This window comes from Pongo pygmaeus, chromosome 2 (genome assembly GCF_028885625.2).
Source record: "Pongo pygmaeus isolate AG05252 chromosome 2, NHGRI_mPonPyg2-v2.0_pri, whole genome shotgun sequence".
Lineage (NCBI taxonomy): Eukaryota > Metazoa > Chordata > Mammalia > Primates > Hominidae > Pongo > Pongo pygmaeus.
Window position 1 is genome coordinate 82,094,642 of NC_085930.1, and position 19,693 is coordinate 82,114,334.

At 41.8% G+C, this 19,693-nt stretch overlaps 1 protein-coding gene across 7 annotated transcripts in view; it reads left to right on the forward strand.

Moving 5' to 3' along the window:
• FOXP1 (forkhead box P1) overlaps positions 1-19,693 on the forward strand; it is a 536,483-nt gene that overhangs the window by 166,390 nt on the left and 350,400 nt on the right. The window contains exon 1 of one of the 7 annotated variants that reach the window (XM_063661838.1): positions 19,520-19,690. The exons of 5 other annotated variants lie outside the window; for them this stretch is intronic. The gene's annotated coding sequence lies outside the window, so the exon portion shown is untranslated. Of the gene's footprint in view, positions 1-19,519; positions 19,691-19,693 lie in introns of those variants that run through there. One more of the 7 variants, XM_063661840.1, reaches the window with a different exon arrangement.

The following is a 19,693-nucleotide window of genomic DNA, read 5'->3' on the forward strand; positions in this document are numbered from 1 at the left end:
ATAATACATTTGTAGGAGATTTCTTTATAGGCCCTTAATATAAAGGCTGCCTCAAGGGCCATGCTGGTATTGTTGGTCAAACTTGCTTAGACTGGAAGCAGTGGTTAGAAGTATCTTAGGGACTTCAGAGGACTTCTTTCTTACTTTTAATCCATGTTTTATGGTTTTCAGGTTCATAAACCATAGAAGGATGGCATACTTTAGGGCATGAGACAAGCTGGCAATCTCAGACCTGTTGTGTTTGGTCTGTAAAATACTTTAAAATAATTTGATTGGTTGCCAGCATTTAAATATCAAGGGATTGGCTGGGTGCAGTGGCTCACGCCTGTAATCCTAGCACTTTGGGAGGCTGAGGCGGGGAAATCACCTGAGGTCAGGAGTTCGAGACCAGCCTGGCCAACATGGTGAAACCCTGTTTCTACTAAAAATACAAAAATTATCCAGGCATGGTGGTTCATGCCTGTAATCCCAGCTACTCGGGAGACTGAGGTGGGAGAATCCCTTGAACCTGGGAGGCGGAGGTTGCAGTGAGCTGAGATGGAGCCGTTGCACTCCAGCCTGGACGACACAGCAAGACAACATCTCAAAAAAAAAAAACAAAAAAAAACACAAGGGATTATACCTACAGCAACTCTGGATTTCTGGCCATTGCAATAGATGTAGAGCCGCGCTGGGTCTGCATTCTCAAATGGCAGCTGGGTGGGAGCTGGGTAATGGCTGGGCTGCCCCCTTAGCTGGGGCATGGCCTAGGGTTTGCCTTTCTCCTCTGGGCTGCTTTGCTTATTAGCATGGCCCTTTGTTCCAACAGACTTTAGAGTTTGCAACCCCTAACTTTTTTTTTTAATTTGTTTTGAATTTACACTAATTTATTTATTTATTTATTTTTATTATACTTTAAGTTCTAGGGTACATGTGCACAACGTGCAGGTTTGTTACATATACATGTGCCATGTTGGTGTGCTGCACCCATTAACTTGTCATTTACATTAGCTATATCTCCTAATGCTATCCCTCTCCCCTCCCCCCACCCCACGACAGGCCTCAGTGTGTGATGTTCTCCACCTTGTGTCCAAGTGTTCTTATTGTTCAATTCCCACCTATGAGTGAGAACATGCAGCGTTTGGTTTTCTGTCCTTGAGATAGTTTGTTCAGAATGATGGTTTCCAGCTTCATCCATGTCCTTACAAGGGACATGAACTCATCCTTTTTTATGGCTGCATAGTATTCCATGGTGTATATGTGCCACATTTTCTTAATCCAGTCTGTCATTGATGGACATTTGGGTTGGTTCCAAGTCTTTGCTATTGTGAATAGTGCCACAGTAAACATACGTGTGCATGTGTCTTTATAGCAGCATGATTTGTAATCCTTTGGGCAACCCATTACTTTAATACTGCAAAGGAAAAACAGAACCAAATTGGTATTCAGAACTAAACAACATGTTGTGTGTGTCTTTAATGGCTAACTTTAAGACAAAAGGAAATATATGTATCTATCTAATTTTGGGAATCTATATTTTCTGAATAATATAATCTCAGGAACATATAGTATTTATGAATTATAAATATATAATTTTATATATTTAATGTATATTTAAATGATAGAAATGATTATAAATTATAGAATTTCTCCTCAGAATCTTCAAAGTGGAGGGCCACATGGTAGTATCTAGTTCTAATTCAGCCCTGTCCTTTTACTAATTAGGAAATTGAAGCCCAGCAAGTCCAGTGATTTGTTCCAGGCCATGCAACTTATAACTGTTAGTGCTGGGACAGGATCCCTGTGTCCTGCTGGTGAAGCAAGGCAGATAGAGTCATTAATGTGCAGTGTGGAATAGATGGAAATAGAACAAAATGTTTAAAGTGCATGTCTTCGCTATTGTTCCCATAGGTTGAAGTTTTACGGAAATATTTACTTTGTCAAGATTGCATAAGTACTTGTGAAAACTATTCTGTGTCCCACTCTAGGCCTTAGCTTTTTAGAATCAGTCTAATATTTCTTCCAGCCTGCGTGGCCTTTTTACGAGGTACTCCGTAGAATGCAACAGGCAATGCATCTAAAACTGAACCAGTTACACACTCTTCCCCTCCCAAACCTGCTCACTTTCCCGTGTGCTTGGTCTTGGTCCTTATTGCCCTGGGACAGAAGTTATCATATTATATTCTTTTTTTTTCTTCTCTTATTGCTCGTATTCTTGGTTTGTAGGTCACATTGATTCTGTCTTAGAAATGTCTACCAAAATGAGCCTTTCCTCTCCACCCTCCCAGTTTCTGTGTTGGGATGGTCCTCACTGTCTTTTAATAGGGTCATGGCAGTAGACTCTTCCTTATACTACTTCATTCTAACTTAACCTCAGTCTCAGTTCTTTGTCATCTCCATTGGTTTTCAACCCTGACTATATATTGGTCACTTTGGGAGTTTAAAATGTACCAAGGCCGAGGTGGGTGGATCATGAGGTCAGGAGTTCGAGACCAGCCTGACCAACAAGATGAAACCCCCATCTCTACTAAAAATACAAAAATTAGCCAGACGTGGTGGTGCATGTCTGTAGTCCCAGCTACTCAGGAGGCTGAGGCAAGAGAATTGCTTGAACTCGGGAGGCGGACGTTGCAACGAGCCAAGATAACGCCACTGCACTCCAGCCAGGGTGACAGAGCAAGACTCCATCTCAAAAAAAAAAAAAAAAAAAAAAAAAAGAAAAGTACCAAGGTTGGGCCCTGTGCCCAGAAAGGGATTTAATTCATTTGGGGCAAGGGCTCTGGCATCAGCATTTTTAGAAGCTTTCCAGAGTTCTCATGTCCATCTCCAGAGGTAACCACCACTGCTGTACTTTGTCAGCATAGTTGGTTTTCTACAAAACACATCCAGTGGTCACTCTACTGCATCTGCATCTCTGTTTTCCGCAGTAAGTCCAGACTTCTAGTTTGGCTTCGGAGACCTTCATAGTTGGATCCTAATTTCTCCAGACTTCTCTGTGGCCTCTGCTCCCCCATATAATTACATGCCAGTCACCAAGAATAGTTTACCCCTCCGGGAGCTCCGAATGCCCCTTGATGACAGTGCACCTTTGCATGTGTGCCTCGCTCCACCTGGCTTCTGTTTTCTGTCCTATAAAAACGAAGCCTACCATCCTTCAAAGGTATTGGCTCCATGAGAAAACCTCTTCTGCTGCTAGTTTGTCACCTATCACAGTAGGTTAAAATGTACCTACACACTGTACTTATCTTGTTTCTCTAGACCTGAGCTGTCCCATAGAACTTTCTGCAGTGATGAAAATGTTCTGTACCTACACTATCCAGTGTGATAGCTGATTGCCACATGTGGCTTTTGACACTGGAAATATGACTGGTGCAGTTGAGGAACTGAATTTTTAGTTATATTTAGTTTTAATTTATTTAAACTTAAAAGCCACATGTGACTAATGACTACTGTTTTTCATAGCCCAGATGTTGATATGAGCTTCTTAAGGGCAGTGGCCTAGTTTTATTCATGTTTTTATTCCATATGGTACAGAATGGTGTTCCCTAAAGTCTGCTAAACAACAGAATGAATGATGTAGGAGTTGTATCAAAAATTTTCATCTTTTGTAGTTTATACACCTCTCTACACATATACAAATAAAAATCCTGCTTGCGAGTATAACACATATTCTCACATCTGACTCTCACACAGATCTCATTACCCCATTTTCCAGATGAAGAAAGTGAAGATCAGCAAAGTTAAGTGACTCAGCCAAGTTTATAATCATGAAAAATAACATTGAGGCTGGGCACAGTGGCCCACGCCTGTAATCCCAGCACTTTGGGAGGCCGAGGCAGGCGGATCACAGGTCAGGAGATCAAGACCATCCTGGCTAACATGATGAAACCCTGTCTACTAAAAATCCAAAAAAAATTAGCTGGGTGTGGTGGTGCATACCTGTAGTCCCAGCTACTTGGGAGGCTGAGGCAGGAGAGTCGCTTGAACCCAGGAGGCAGAGGTTGCAGTGAGAGGAGATCGCACCACTGCACTCCAGCCTGGGCAACAGAGTGAGTCTCCATCTCAAAAAAAAAAAGAAAAAATAAAAAAGAAAGAAAAATAAGATTGAATTATGCCTGCCAGTTACTTTAATTACATTGTGAGCATGAATTTCTTCTGATATTCTAGTTGTGGGTCTCTGAAAACCTGAACCCCAGAGAAAATGTGCTACAGTCTTATGTGTTGTATATAGCCCATGTGGCCATCTCACATTTCCAGAAGTTGGCTTTTATCCCATGGTCACTTAAATGACACCATTTCTTGAGTCTGGGGCGATGGCTGGCTCATACCAGATTTCTTGTCTTCATTGCCAAATCTGCCAAGGGTTAGAGGTCACTGGTTTGTCCCATGACAACTCTTTCTTCCACACTGTTTTGAAGGCCGACTGCGAAGTTTGATTTTGTCGAAGTGGTGATATCATTAAAGCTGAAGTTAAGCAGACCACAGCCCAAGAGAGGGAATGGCGCTAAGGCTCATCTGAGACCTTAATGCAAAATCATCTTATTATCTGAAAGCGTTTTTTTTTCCTTTTTTTTTTTTTTTTTTTGGTGCAGTCTAAATTAGGCCACTGTTAGTAGCGGGAGGGTAATTAGGGGTGCATAGTGAATCTCAATCCTTATTTATAAGAAGTTGACTTGATTAAATTCTTATAGCTTCCTTGCTCATTCTATTTCCTTTGCACTGTATTATGAACAATAAGATGATTTTGTTCTTCAAGGGAACGGAAGAGTTTTTGTTCAAATTATATCTCAGTCATTCACATAAATATCAGCTGTGATACATTTCTTATATCTTCAGAGGTATGAACAAATACTATGCAGACTTGATCTGCTTGGCCGCGTGTTGCTGCACCGTTGTAGTAGGGAGAGGAACAAAGATGGAGAAGAGCTGATTTCGTGAAGGAACCAAAGAAGGAAAAATTGTTGCCGTCAACATTGTTTACTGAAATTCATCAACTTTTACTTTATTCATTCAAGATTTATTAAGTGCCTTTTGTAGACTGGGATACAGCTTAGCAAGAGAAATGATTGATTAAATAGACCATTATAATAAAATGGACTCATGCCTGTATTAGGACAAGTACTGTGTACAAAGGGAATAGATAACAGGGACATTGATCTAAAGGGAGGTTAGGGAGGACTTCTTGGAAGAAGTGGTATTTGTGCCTGAGTTATATGGGATGTGTGGGATTTCTTAGGTGAAAGAGGGCAGAGCAATATGGGGGTAGGCTAGTTCTGTGCAGCGGCTTAGAGACAAGAGCGTACAGGGTGTGTATGTGAGTGTCTGTCCGTGGTAGAATGGTGGTTCCAGAGCCGCAAAAAAAGTGCAAGCAGAGGACCAAGCAGCGGCTGACATCCAGCACAGCTTTTTGAATACCTCTAGATACTTCCCCTTGACCCTCCGGGCCTTAGAAAGCTAAGAAATTGTTCAGCTGGGATGGGATGTGCATGGGGAAGCATGCAACGTTAAGCATCCATGTCAATGTTGAGATGCGTCCTAATGTCAAAAATATTAAGATGTGACTGGGGAAGCTGTCTGGGAATTGATGGAACGTTGTACATTCACATTTTGCAAGATGAGTTTGTCTTCCCCGTGGGTAGGTTTGAGGGGAGCAAAACCAAAGGCAGGAAAGAGCCTTCACAAGGGAATTGCAGAGTCGTGGGAGGCACCCTTGTGTGGGCCGGCAAGTGTCGGTCAGGGTGAAGGAAAGAGAATGGAGTGGATGTCATTGTTGGATGTGGTGGAGGCGTCAAATGTGCCTCCAGAGTGTTTGGCCCCATTGGCTAGGAGTGTGGTGGTAGCATTCACTGAGGTAAGGCCCAAGGAAGAAGAACCAGATTGGCAGAGAAGAGGGTGCTGAAGAAGGTTGTAGATCACGGAGAGCCAGTGTCACAGGCAGACTGCTTGGAAATGGGAACTGTTTGAGAAGAAGGGAGGGTGCATTCTGCCAAATGCAGCCCATGGATCAAACAAAAGGGACTGAAAACTTAATGACTTTGGCAACAGAGGTTTCAGTGGCATGGTGTGGGCTGCAGGAGGTTTAGAAGATGAATAAATGGAGACAGGGAGTATAGCAGCTCTTTCCAGAAGTTTCTGAAAGGGAGGAGATAGTAGGGGGCTATGAGACTGTGAAAAGAATTTTTGTTTCATTACTGAACAGAGATTATAAAGTCACACCAGAATCTTTTTTTTCAGTTTAATTTAATTTTTTTTTTAAATTTCAGAACTATGAATTCTGAATTCATAGTTAGCATAGTAGTTAGTAGCAACTTAGAGGCTTTGGGAATTTAGCATAGAAGTTTCTAGAAGCAGGCAAGTGAAAGCACACAGCAGGCTCGATCGTATATTTGTGACAGAAATCTTTAAGGAGAAGACTCCCAAACAACAACAAAGATAACCCTTATTGTGGTGGTATGGGGGCTTTTGGTGTAAAGAGAGTCAACCCCACACAGCTCAAAAAGCTCTGAGGCCATTGTGGGTATAAAGTGTGCAATGGTTATTTGAAAATGTGTGTGTTTGACAAAGATTTCTATCAAAAAAAGTTGTGGCAGTAAAGCGGTCAAGTGGTTTTCTAGAAAACTTCAGTTAATGGCAAAATCACGACTTCCAGTACCACTGTAGGGAATAGAGTCACTTTGAAATGTTTGCCCTGTAATTCTATTCCGTTTATGAATGTCCTCCTCACCCCTGAATTTGTGTGTGCTTTCCTAATGGAACACATCTTTACGCTCAGTAACCATGTTAATTTATGGTGTATTTTGGTATTCCAAGAAGTGAAAAATGGGGAGTTAATACGACTTCTCTTTGTTTTACTCTGAAGAGGTTTTTACTACCAGGACCTTGACATCTTCCACCTTAGTTTATCTTTAAGTTATCTTTAACTGGGACCATTTTGTCCATTAGCTCTATTCTAATCACCTCTCAGAATAGTCAGATTTACAAGCAACACATGACAGAGAAAACATAAAAAAATCAGCCAGCTTCTCCTGACATTCAACAGCAGCCCACGTCTAAATAGTGAAAAAGTTTATTTGCTTTTTCTGAGGATGTGCTAAGTGATTTTGCAGTTAGAGTGGTACGGCCTTCTAGCACTTAGGCCTGCATTTATTAAATAAATTTGTTCTCTAACTCAAGTGTTAAGTGTGTATTATGAAACCTCAAAGCCAATTTCGGTGATTGCAATGTGCAAATATTTTTAAAATTATGTAATTAAATAGGACTTGGCCTGCAAGGTCCACCAAAGTAATTTATTAATTGAATAGTCTGATTTAATTGTATGTTATTTTCGTTTATTCAGGGAAGTGCCTGCATCTCTTGCAGAGATAGGAGCCTCTTGTATGCCTGTCACTGGAGGTACAGAGGTCCTCTCCAAGAAATCTTTAGCACCCAATTAAATATTAACCAAGAAGAGGGGACTTGTTCCTTCTGTCCCTGAAACTCTATTTTCATGCCTGAGTCTGGCGATTTTAAAGGAAAAAGAAGGGGAAAAAAAAAAAAAAACCTTGCTGGGTAGAATTATTTGTAATTCATTCTGTTTATCACTACATTATTTAAAAATGACTTACTCTTCTTAATTGTGCCAGTGTACAGGGTTATATAAAGTGTGTGTATAAAAAGAAAAGCCCCTTTAATTCAGTGTTAGCTACATCTAACTATGGCTAAAGCCATGCCGTATCTGTTTCCTTAAAATGTCATTTTAAAGGTATTGTGGTTTTGGAGCAGCAGCTGTGACTGAAAAGTATGTAAACTAAGCTGTTCTTGCTCATATCATTTTTATATTCTTATGTCAGACCAGAAGGCTGCTTTAAATTTATTTTTCATTGTGTATTAGTTCTAGAGCCCGGTTTTTTTTCTTCCTCAGGAACATATGTTCTTTGGGACGTGTTATACGCAGACACTTAAGAAAATAACAATTGTGTGTGGGGGGAAAGGTACCAAAATAGTTTCTTATTTGAGTATTGTATTTGGGGGAAGATTAATCAAAAAAAAAATTAACTCTTGCAAAGTAGAATTTTGGGGCCTAGCATCTGTGTTTTAGGAAATGAAAGAATTCAGGCATACTGTACTAAGTCACGTGAAAGGCAGTAACTTTTAGAAGCCCAAATTGCTTTCCCAGAAGGAAAATATTTTTTGTTGCTATTAAATATAGTTTATATTGCTACTTCAGAACTTTTTTTTTCCAGTGGGGCCATTTACTTAAATTCTTAGTTAATATTTCTGTATAGAAACGTCTTTGTCTCCAGAGCCCGCCTGTGCGAATTCCCATTTAATATGCGGTTGTGGATAAGTATTTATTCATTCCATGTGGTACTCCACACCTGATCAAGTGACAGCGTGGCGTCATGTCAGCCAGCAAAATGTTTGAGTGACTTTTGAGTAATGGTGGCGTAGAAGGTAGAGGGGGTTGAAGGAAATAATAATGGGAATTTTTTTCGTTTCCTATATATTTTAGCATGTATAATGCTTCAACTCTCTGGTGGAAATTTGGAACACAGGATAGTAAAATATTCCTTTTCCTAGAGGGTAGTAAAAGTGGAGTAGAAAGTAGGAGCTGTTAGAATTTCCATGATAAATATAATTTGATTACATATGTTGGGGTGGGTTCCCTCTGAGCTGAGGATTTTACTTTGAGAGTTGTTTCACAATGGTATATTTCTCTCCAGTTTTTGGAAGCAAATTTAGCCTTAAGAACTTGCCCTGGCCAGGCGCAGTGGCTCATGCTTGAAATCCCAGCAACTTTGGGAGGCCAAGGTGGGCGGATCACGAGGTTAGGAAATCGAGACCATCCTGGCCAACATGGTAAAACCCCATTTCTACTAAAATACAAAAAATTAGCTGGGCATGGTGGCAGGCGCCTGTAGTCCCAGCTACTAAGGAGGCTGAGATAGGAGAATCACTTGAACCCGGGAGGTGAGGGTTTCAGTGAGCTGAGATCGCACTACTGCACTCCAGCCTGGCGACAGAGCAAGACTCCATCTCAAAAAAAAAAAAGAATATGCCCTAAGAAGATTCTGTTGACTTGCCTCATTCGTACAGGCCTACATCCGGGTGCCCCAAGTGAGGGAAGTAATTTGGGGAGGAAGGCAGCTCTCTGGTGGATCCACTGTTGTGCTTGTCCCAGCCCCTCTGTCTCTTGCTGGGCCCCACATGGGCCCGGGTAGTGGCATTCTCTAGGGCATTAGCTGGCCCTGGTGGTCCTTGCATCTAGCCTTGGAAAGGGACCTATCAGAGCATCTGGGGTGATGGTCACAATAGTTCACAGGTACAGCACAGCTGTGGTCATCCTGATGGCCACTAGCTCTAGCTCTGGAGCAGGGCTCTGGGAAACCCTCACCATGCCGTGGAGGAGGCAGGAAAGTCCAGGGTTCTGGTCAAGGGCGTGTTCAGGAGGCTTGGGGGCAAGGGCTGTTTCCCAGCGAGTACACAAGTATTTCAGCATTTTAGCACCTTGTTCAGGCGACCCGTCTGTAGCAATTAAACACCATCCCTGAGTACCCCACTTTGTACCAGTGAGGAGCCTGGATCTGGAGAAGAGAAGGGGCTTCCCAGATCCTAGATGAGATACCGGTGGGTCCAGGAGCAGAGTCGCCCTCTCTTACCTCCTAATGAAATGATCTCTCCACTTCACTTTGCTGCCTCTTAACGGAAGTGTGGAAATGTCTGCTTTTCCACTTACTTCAAACCAGTTGGTTAGAAGAATTTTCCTGTGAACAAAACTAAGAGGCAAATAGAAGATACCTGGGGCCTGGAAGTGAAGGACTTCATAGGAGAAAGTAAAGCTTGTTCAAGTCCAGCTTCAGATGCAATGGGCTGGCACAGTCTGTGGGACACTCATGACTTCTTCTGTTCTCTGGCCTCTTTGCTGTTCACAGGATCCTCCTCTTAAATCTCCTCTTAACATGACTGATGTTCCCAGGGGCCATATTCTGTAGCCACTGCTTTTCTCCATGAATTGGGAGTCACAGGCTTGAGTTCCTGCTTTCGTCCCCACCACCTGTGTGACCTTGGTCACACAGAGTCCCCTCCCAGAGGAGTGGCATGCCTGGACCTCTCAGAGGCACATTTTAGCTCTAAAATATTTGCTGTTCTCTCTCATTCAAGATTTTCCCCATCCATGCCTTATTCCTTCCACTTAGTAGTCTGGGTCACGCAACTGAGGCAGAAAAAAGTCTGAATTTTGATGAAGAGATTGTCACAGTTTATCCCAAATCTGTTCTCAGGGGACATCCTTGTCTTTTTTTTTTTATCGGCAAAACTTGGTCAGGGAATTTCTGCTTAAATGAACCTACCGCTTCCAATTTTGAATCAGGTTTGTGCTTGCTATCATTATTAATAGGAGTATTAATTTGTTGCTGATAAAGCGCCCTGGTGTGGCTGGAAAGTGGTTCTGTGCCTTTTCCCCACCCAAGTGAAGAAGGACATGAAAGGTTGTACGGTGTGGAAAGTGCCTTAGCAATTATATAAAAGGCTGGTTCATATAAAGGAGCTTGTTTCTATATGGAAAATATGAGCTTTTTCTTTTCTTTTTCTTTCTTTCTTTTTTTTTTTTTTTGCATGGACCAGGTGTGGATTAGTTCACTGAACCTTTTACCCAGCCTTATTCCTGCTTGTAATTCTTCTGAGGCATAGTTCAGCCAAGTCAAAGAAACATGTTATTAAAGGTGAGCTGAAAGGCATTTAAAAAATAAACAAACTGTTTAAGATCCTAAATCAGTAACAGAATCTGTATGCACAGACTTGAAAAGTACAAGAAAATGTGTTTCAATGCCTTTTGGTTCCAGGCTGAATTCTCCTCCCGCCTTCTTTGAACATCTCCCTGAAGTCTTTTTTGGTAGTTGGTGGGACAGGCAGCCCCAAGGCTAACCTTGGCTTGTAGCTTTTTTGTAACTAATGACTTGCCTCCACTGAGGTAGGTGAGACCCCAATCTTACACCTACAATTCTCCAACTACTATTGAGGGGAAAAAATAAGTACTTTGATTTTATTTTAGCACTATGTTCTTAAGAAGTTTAAAATCTGATATACATTCTCTTTTATTTTTCCAGCCTGTAGCATGGCAGCCAACCAGATTTTTTTTTTTTTTTTTTTTTAGACGAGTCTTGCTCTGTCACCAGGCTGGAGTGCAGTGGCATGATCTCGGCTCACTGCAATCTCCACCTCCCGGGTTCAAGCGATTCTCCTGCCTCAGCCTCCCGAGTAGCTGGGATTACAGGCTCGCACCACCACACCCAGCTAATTTTTGTATTTTTAGTAGAGATGGGTTTCACCATGATGGCCAGGATGGTCTCAATCTCCTGACCTCGAGATCCGCCCACCTCGGCCTCCTAAAGTTCTGGGATTACAGGCATGTGCCACCATGCTCGGCCAGCCAGCTATTTTTAACAACTTGTAGAGATGGTAGAAATGAGGTGTAGGATGTTTGAGATTTATTTAAGTTATATCATCCCTGATCATAACAGCGGCCATCATTTCTTTGAGCATTCACTTTGTGCCATACACTATTCTAAGTACTTATTCATGTCAGTGCATTTATTCTACAAGAGCAAATAATGCACTGTAATGAAACCCATTTTATGGATGAGAACACTGAGGGGGAGAGAATTTAAGTAATTTGCCTAAGCTCACAAGGTCAGTCAGCACCAGAGCTAATTTGAACTTGGGCACTTGAATCCATGCTTGTAAATTCTGAACTATTCTAGTCTAAAGTATACTGTATAGTACTATATTCTGTAATACTTAGTTTTAGGTGAGGCAGCTCAAGGATGCATTAAGAAATACAGATACTCGACCAGGCATGGTGGCTCATGCCTGTAATCCCAGCACTTTGGGAGGCCGAGGTGGGCGGATCACGAGGTCAGGAGATCAAGACCATCCTGGCTAACACGGTGAAACCCCGTCTGTACTAAAAATACAAAAAATTAGCTGGGCATGTTGGCTGGTGCCTGTAGTCCCAGCTACTCGGGAGGCTGAGGCAGGAGAATGGCGTGAACCCGGGAGGCGGAGCTTGCAGTGAGCAGATAGCGCCACTGCACTCCAGCCTGGGCGAGAGTGCGAGACTCTGTCTCAAAGAAAAAGAAATGCAGATACTCATTCTGTACAACCTCAGCCTTGCCTTTATAAAAATTCTTTCCTAACTTTCAAAACTTGTTTGTTTTTGTTGTTTTTGATAGCCTGTTTTCAGCCAATGAATAGGTAGATATCAACCACTTGCAGCCTGCTGTACTGCTTTTTATCTTGACTGGGCGCGGTGGCTCATGCCTGTAATCCCAGCACTTTGGGAGGCAGAGGTGGGCAGATCATGAGGTTAGGAGATCGAGACCATCCTGGCTAACACAGTGAAACCCGTTCTCTACTAAAAATACCAAAAATTAGCCAGGCATGGTGGTGGGCGCCTGTAGTCCCAGCTACTCGGGAGGCTGAGGCAGGAGAATGGCGTGGACCCGGGAGGCAGAGCTTGCAGTGAGCCGAGATTGCGCCACTGCACTCCAGCCTGGGCGACACAGCGAGACTCAGTCTCAAAAAAAAAAAAAAAAAAAAAAGAATTATCTTAAAGTTTCATTGTGATTGTGCAATTGTACAAAGACATTCCCCTATTTTATTTTATTATTTTTGAGACAGGGTTTCACTCTGTCACCCAGGCTGGAGTGCAGTGGCACGATCTCACCTCACTGCAACCTCTGCCTCCCTGGTTCAAACAATTCTTTCACCTCAGCCTCCTGAGTACCTGGGACTACAGGCAAGCACCACCATGCCCAGCTAATTTTTTTCGTATTTTTTGGTAGAGATAAGGTTTCACCATGTTGGCCAGGCTGGCCTCGAACTCCTGACCTCAAGTGTGATTACCCGCCTTGGCCTCCCAGAGTGCTGGGTTTACAGGCATGAGCCACCGTGCCCGGCCTATTCCCCCATTATTAAACAGTGTCTCACTTTATTGCCCAGGCTAGTGTGCGGTAGCACCATACTAGCTCACTGCAGCCTTGAATTCCTGGGCTCAAGCAATCCTCCTGCCTCACCCTCCTGAATAGCTGGCATTACAGGTGTGAGCCACTGAGCCTAGCTTATTCTCTCATTTTTAAAGTAATTTCAAATAGCAGAAGCAGGGAAGGAGAGGCATTTTAGGGGTTGATCTTTCTGGTCCACCTTTAATGAAGTAAGCAACTCCTTCCAAGGGGAGCTTGAAGCCTGAATTCTTCGTAGTGAACACTGTACTCTTTTCAGGAACTTATACTTAGCTTAAAAAAATTATCTATACCTCCACCCTGCTGCCTTATATGATAGAAAAGGAGATGAGTTCAGCAACAGCTTCCTCTAGCACACTTGATTACCTTTGTTTCGCTGAAGTCCATATGCTGAGCGTGTTGAACTCATCTGCCTTGTTCAGCCATTCTTGTTTTAGGAGTGTTAACTTTCTTTTTGGGAAAGCAGCAGCATATGCGTGCATCCTTGCCAGGCTTCCATCAAGTGTCCCTTCACCTTTAGCAAGCCCTTGGTGGACTCAGGGGAGCTTTATAGTTATTATTAATATAACAGCCTATAAGTTGGGCTTCTTTCTAGTGAAGGAGCCAAGAGGGAGGGCCCCGCCTGGTTTTAAATTACATAGGCTTTTCTAAATGTGTTTCTAATGGGAGCTAGAGAGGTGGTGAGCTTTGGGGAAGCCTAGCCTTGGGTCAAAGTTGAGTGTAGAAGGGAGCTGGGATCTGCAGATATCAGGGAATTTAGGAAGAGAGGCATGGGAAAGGAAATGGGATGAAAAGGTGCCAGGAAAAGTTGCCTCATCATTTCGCACTTCGGTGGTGGCCAAAAGGTAAGTTTCTACTTTGAGATCACTCTCAGGCCCTGTGGGCACAGAGCTGCCAAGTTTCTCAGTTTAAGGACTAATAAAGTCGGGATGTGGGTAATTCTGGGAGACTGGGTAATTTGAGGGGAAGGATTATTGGAGGTCTTTCCAGCTATACTGACAATGTACATGGGTTCATTCTTGAGATGAGCGTGTCCATAATAAAATATAGCTGTAGAGCCATTCAAGGTCTTCTCTGTGTGCACCAGCGTGCTAGCCATTTTACGTACAACAGTAGGAACAGAGTAGCTGGAATAAGATACAGGAATGTTTTTGTTCAACTCATACACTGATTAGCGTTATTCATTCATTCTGTATTTACTGAACACCTACCCTGGTAGCCACTGCTCTGTACTGGGATACAGCAAGCAAGAGGCCTGCACAGTGGCTCATGCCTGTAATCCCAGCACTTTGGGAGGCGAAGGCAGGATGATCACTTGAGCCCAGGAATTCGACACCAGCCTGGGCAACATAGTGAGACCTTGTCCCTACAAAAAATTGAAAAACTTGCCAGGCATGGTGGCACGTGCCTCTAGACCCAGCTACTCAGGAGGCTGAGGTGGGAGAATCGCTTGAGTCTAGTAGTTAGTTCCAGGCTGCAGTGAGTCATGATCGTGCCACTGCACTGCACTCCAGCTTGGGCAACAGAGTGAGACCATGTCTCAAAAACAAAAAACAAACAAACAAACAAAAAGTGGGAGGGGGATGCAAATCAGATAAAATCCCTGCCTTCATGAAGTATATGTTCTGATATTTTTGTCATAAACTGAAATTAATACAACTTATCTGTTGCCTAAACTTTTGCCCAGAACAACCAAACAGAATCAGTTCAGCTGCAGTGGGAGCCGCCAAGAGCCAGATGTGGCCATGAGAAGAATATCTTTGAGAGCCTGTCATCTGGCTCCAGCTGTGTTAACCTAGGCCTGGTAGGCAGCCATGAGTTGTGTCTGCCAACTGGTGGCCAGACACTGGTGCAGGCTTAAACAATTAGCAGAGTTCCTCATACGGTGGCTGGATTCACTGTGTGTGTCCTACAGACGATCACTGCTGTCCAAACTAGGGGACTCTGGGCAGAAACGCCCAGAAGAGAACCAGAAGTTAGCCCCTTGAGAAACCAGTCAAAGTCTCATCCTGGAACATGGAGAGGGAGGCAGGAATCGGGGAAGACCAGCAACAGTGAGAAAACAGAAGTAAACCAGACGTGGCCCTCTGCCTGGCAGACCTTAATTCTGACTGAGAACTCTTGCCTGATAGAGAACGTCTGCCTCTAGCATGCCCCTGCAGAAAAGCAAAGGGTAGAGTTTGCCTGTGAAGAATTTTTTTTTCAGTTATTATTTTTTACATTGTTGCCCTTTGGTGAGAATCATTTATGATGCTTTATTGGTTTTACCCAAACTGAGATTTCCATGAAAAGTATTCATTCCCACCTTTTGGAAGCAATTAGATCCCCACAAGCAGGCTATAACTTTCAAATGTCTGTTATATCTGACTTCAAAAATAAGTATATAAGTAAATAAAATGCTTCAGCCTGCCTGCATGTGGAAGATTTTTTATAAACTGTAGAGTTGCTGGTTTAATGTACCAGGCAAGTCCTGCTAGCACACAGGAAAATAATAGATTCTGATCATCCATTGTCCAGCATGTTTCTAATACCACAGTAGTTGCTCAGTAAATGTTTGTAGACTGAGCTGAATAAGGAAAAATTCCAGTGAATGTGCTGACTTGCAAGAATGGTAATTAAAAATTAGTGCAGTCATTTCAAATCATAAGTTGGGGAAACAACCCACCATTTAGTGCCCCCCAAAAGTAGAAGTTCTAATTGGAATAAGCTTAGGATTTTTTTTTATGTCCACATCTAAAGTCTGATGATAACAGAAAGCACAAGATGGCAGAGATTAAGGTTTTCAGGGAGACTGCTCTTGAGGCTGAACAGATATGTCCATGTGAGAACATCTTTATCATGGTGAGATTCTTGGTGGTTTTTCAAAGAAGTCCCACTCTGAACAGATAACAATGACAACAAAATCATTGAAGTGGGGAAAATTCAAAAGATGCTAGTTTATGTGTCAAAATCAATTTTGCATTCTAACTGCATTGTGTAAATTTGCTGTGCAGGAAACATAAGTGAAGCCATTTGGTTTTGTGGCATTGGTGTGGGTTGGCTCAGGGGGTGGGGATAAGGTTGAGGCATTGATATAGTAAGAGGAGAGCCAGATGGTTGTATTACACATCTTTTGTGTTCTTGTTTGCTTCTTAAAGCAGTTGCAGAATTTTGCCCTTGGCGATATTTTCTTCATGCCTGTGTGTTCTGCTATGAATTTACTTTTGTCAGAGTACTTTGAAAGAAAAGCCTTGCTCAGAAAAAAAAAAATTACGTTATAAACTTGTGAAGTCAACAGTGTGTTCGTAAAAATATTTTTTAAATGTTAAGTATCTTAGTAAATAGTTGAGAGAATCAGTTTTTTTTTTCTTAGCGCAGTGATTTTGACCATATTTTATATCAATTCAGGGAAGGAATTTTTGCAAAATTATGAATGTGCAATTGGTGATGGATGGATGGAGATGGATAGATGAGTAGACAGATACATGGAACAGATACATTGTTATTCCAGTAGGGATGAGGCCTATCTGATTAGAGATTTAACTTTTTCCATTACTTACAGCAAGCCCTCAGGTTGTGGTTAACCTCTTGTGTTTTATCAGCAAGTGTAACTTGGTAGTAAGTTGAGTGGGAGTGGATTAGGGTAGGTTGGTGAGTTTTCATTGACATTTGTTAGAATTGCTGTTACAACATCATTGAAATTTATATTTATTCCCTGCTAAAAGGAAATTCTATTTTGCAGTCACCAGTGGCAAGGGATGTTTAAGATGTTCTAATGCACGTAAGGGGTGATATTTTATCACCAAATGCTTTTAATAAAGAGTTGCTTTGGAGCTGTCCCCCCCTCACCCACACACACACACACATCGTGGTAGAATGCTTCAGAATAATTTAATGTCCTTTTTACAGTTCCAGTTTTTTTTTTTCCTTTGCTCAAATGAGAGAAGAGCAAATATGTAGGATCCTTGGGCGACGGTTTATTCTCCTGTCGTGCACAGATTTCCAGTTTTAGTTGGAACCTGCAGTCCCTGATGAGAAAACAGGAAACTTAAAGTCCTAACCTTATTGAAATCTCTGCCGGGTTTAGTCACAAGTCTGAGGCGACTCCTTCCAATAATGAAGCCATTGTACGCATCATATCTGATCAGTTCTTGAAATGTTTTAGTAAGTCTATCTTACAACATTATAGGAAGATAATCAGCAGCCTTAGAAGGTCCCCATCTGGACTGTAGAGTTCTTTTACTGAAAGATGTTTTGCCTTTTTGAGATAGCTCTCGCGTTTCATCATCTGTTCCGCCGAGATGAAGTGCATATGAAAAGTCAGTGACTCTGAATCCATCTGTTGTTATTATTTTCCACTGATAATTGGCTTGAACAATGAAATGTCTGTGTCTGCAGCCTTTGAAACTGTACACCCTGTTTATTTTCTGGAGGTCTCACTGCAACTACGCCCCCCCGTCTTTCCCCCTGCATTTTCTCTCAAGCTTACAGCAAGTGGCGCTTGTGTGAGGATGACATCTTTGACTCTGTGCATCAGTATGTGTCACTCAGCATCTAAAGCTTGCATACAGATTTTTGTCACAATCCCTGTGTCTGTGCCGTTCGCTCCCGAATCCGGCACTCTTTCAGCAAGGAGCTTAGCTGGGCCACAATGCATGGATGGATCCCTTACCTGGATTGTCGTCTTTATTTCACCGTCCTCATTAAAATATTAATTTAGGGTACAGTATCTAATACCTATGGAATTAGATACTACCTATAATTGTATAATATATTCAGTTGCATCCAGGTTTGCGTGATACAGAGCATTAATATTGGATTCCACTAACATCACTTCCATTAGCTTACTCAACCAGTATGAGATATAGATGAGCTGGGAAGTATAACTACCCTCAAAACTGCCAAAACAGTCATTAGAAGCTCCATGGGGATGGACAGAGGCTTTCTCACAGTGATATACTGATTAAATTTTGTTCTATGGTTTATTTGCAGCAAGGTTAAATCACTATCGTCTATGGACGTGGGTTATCTAACACCTTATTTGGAAGGTCATTTCAAGGCAAAAGGGTGGACAAAATCAGCGTCTTCAGTTTCTGTGGGCACCCCTCTTAGAGAACCTGTGTTTTATTCTCTGGGTCTTTGGGTATCTTTTTATTTTGTTTGCCTTTTCTCCATGTTATGCCATAATAATGTTTGAAATGAGTTTTGGGTTTGTTGGTTTGTTCGTGAAAATATTTTAAAACTTTTCAGTGATCTTCACCTTTTACAGTAGAATGATTTGGCCAGAAAACAGTTTTGTGTTAATAAATTAAAATTGCTTTTGAAATAGAAAGCTGCCCTATTTCCCTTGGCTAGGATAATCACAGCATTCTCGAAGGCTGTGAAGGTTCTGTGACCTATCCTTTTTAGTCCAAATACAGTAATAATATAGACACATCCTATAGCACAGCCCTGCTGGATTTGGCCCCAGAGTACTGTATGGCATTAGTAAGTAGTAGATGAACATAATCTTATTTATGTTTCAATCGAAATCATTTAATACTGCAAAAGTTATTAAAAAATAATTAAGTTACTAAGACCAACATGTAGCTGGAACATAGAATAAGAGGTCAGTGTGAGTTGATTCCATAAGCTGAGAAAAGTCAGTAGTGAATTCCTAACACTGGCATGTTTTTCCTCTTGCTTAAATTCCTGGGTTGTAAGGACAAATTATGTTGAGGTATGGCATATTTTCTGCCGAAATGGAGAAAATTGTTGACTGTAATTATGTTATTTAATTGAAATTATAAGTGGTTGAGGCCACTCAGTTAAAAGCATCTTTTCTAATATAGGGGTAATGTTTTTAAATGAGTGGTCATGGATTGGTGACATTTGAAAGGCAGGCATTTGGGATATATTTTTGGAAAACTCGAATTATTTTCCTTAAATGATTAGTGAACTAGAGAATATAGTTAAGTAGTGTTTTTTTTTTTTTTTGGCTTATTCTCTTTAATTAGATATGCATGCATGTATTATGTGTGAGTATATATGCACATATATGTGTGTATATGTGTATATATTTTTGTATGTACACTTTATATACATATATCAAACAGATCTTTGTAGGTACAGAGTCACAAGTATCAACTTACAATATGACAAAGCAGAGAAACGAGACGTATATCTGACAATTGTGACTAAACAAACTGATTGTTTAAAACTCTCGTTGAATGTTAAAGATTGAAATGCAATCCATAGTAGAACTCCAGGGATGGGTATACTACAAGTTCTTTTTGGAGTAGCTGGAGATACAACAATAGCACTCCCCCCCGCCCCACGAGTGAGTTCTTAATTACTAATGAATACAATTCATTTTAATTGTTATTATAGCAACATAACATTTAACTGTCTCCTGTTTAGTGGTGTCCCCTGGAATAGGCAGTGTCTCCTGTCAGAGTGAGGACAGGTAGAAGGCACAGCGGGCGTCTGATTGAGCCAGTTATTCATTTGCTGAGTGTTTGTGTTTATGCAAAGGGGCCTCTTCCTGCATATTTAATCTAGAGTAAGGCAGTGGCTTTTGTTGTGTTTAGCCCACATACCTTCAGTCCTTCCTCACACTGCCGCCAGCCTGGGAGCCCTGAGAGCCAGCAGGCTTCCAAGCGCCGGTAGTTTCTCCCTTACAAACTCTCAACTTTCTTCCGTTGTGTGAAAATTGCCTCTCCCGCCCCAAAGCTTTGCCTCCTCACCATGAACGGGTA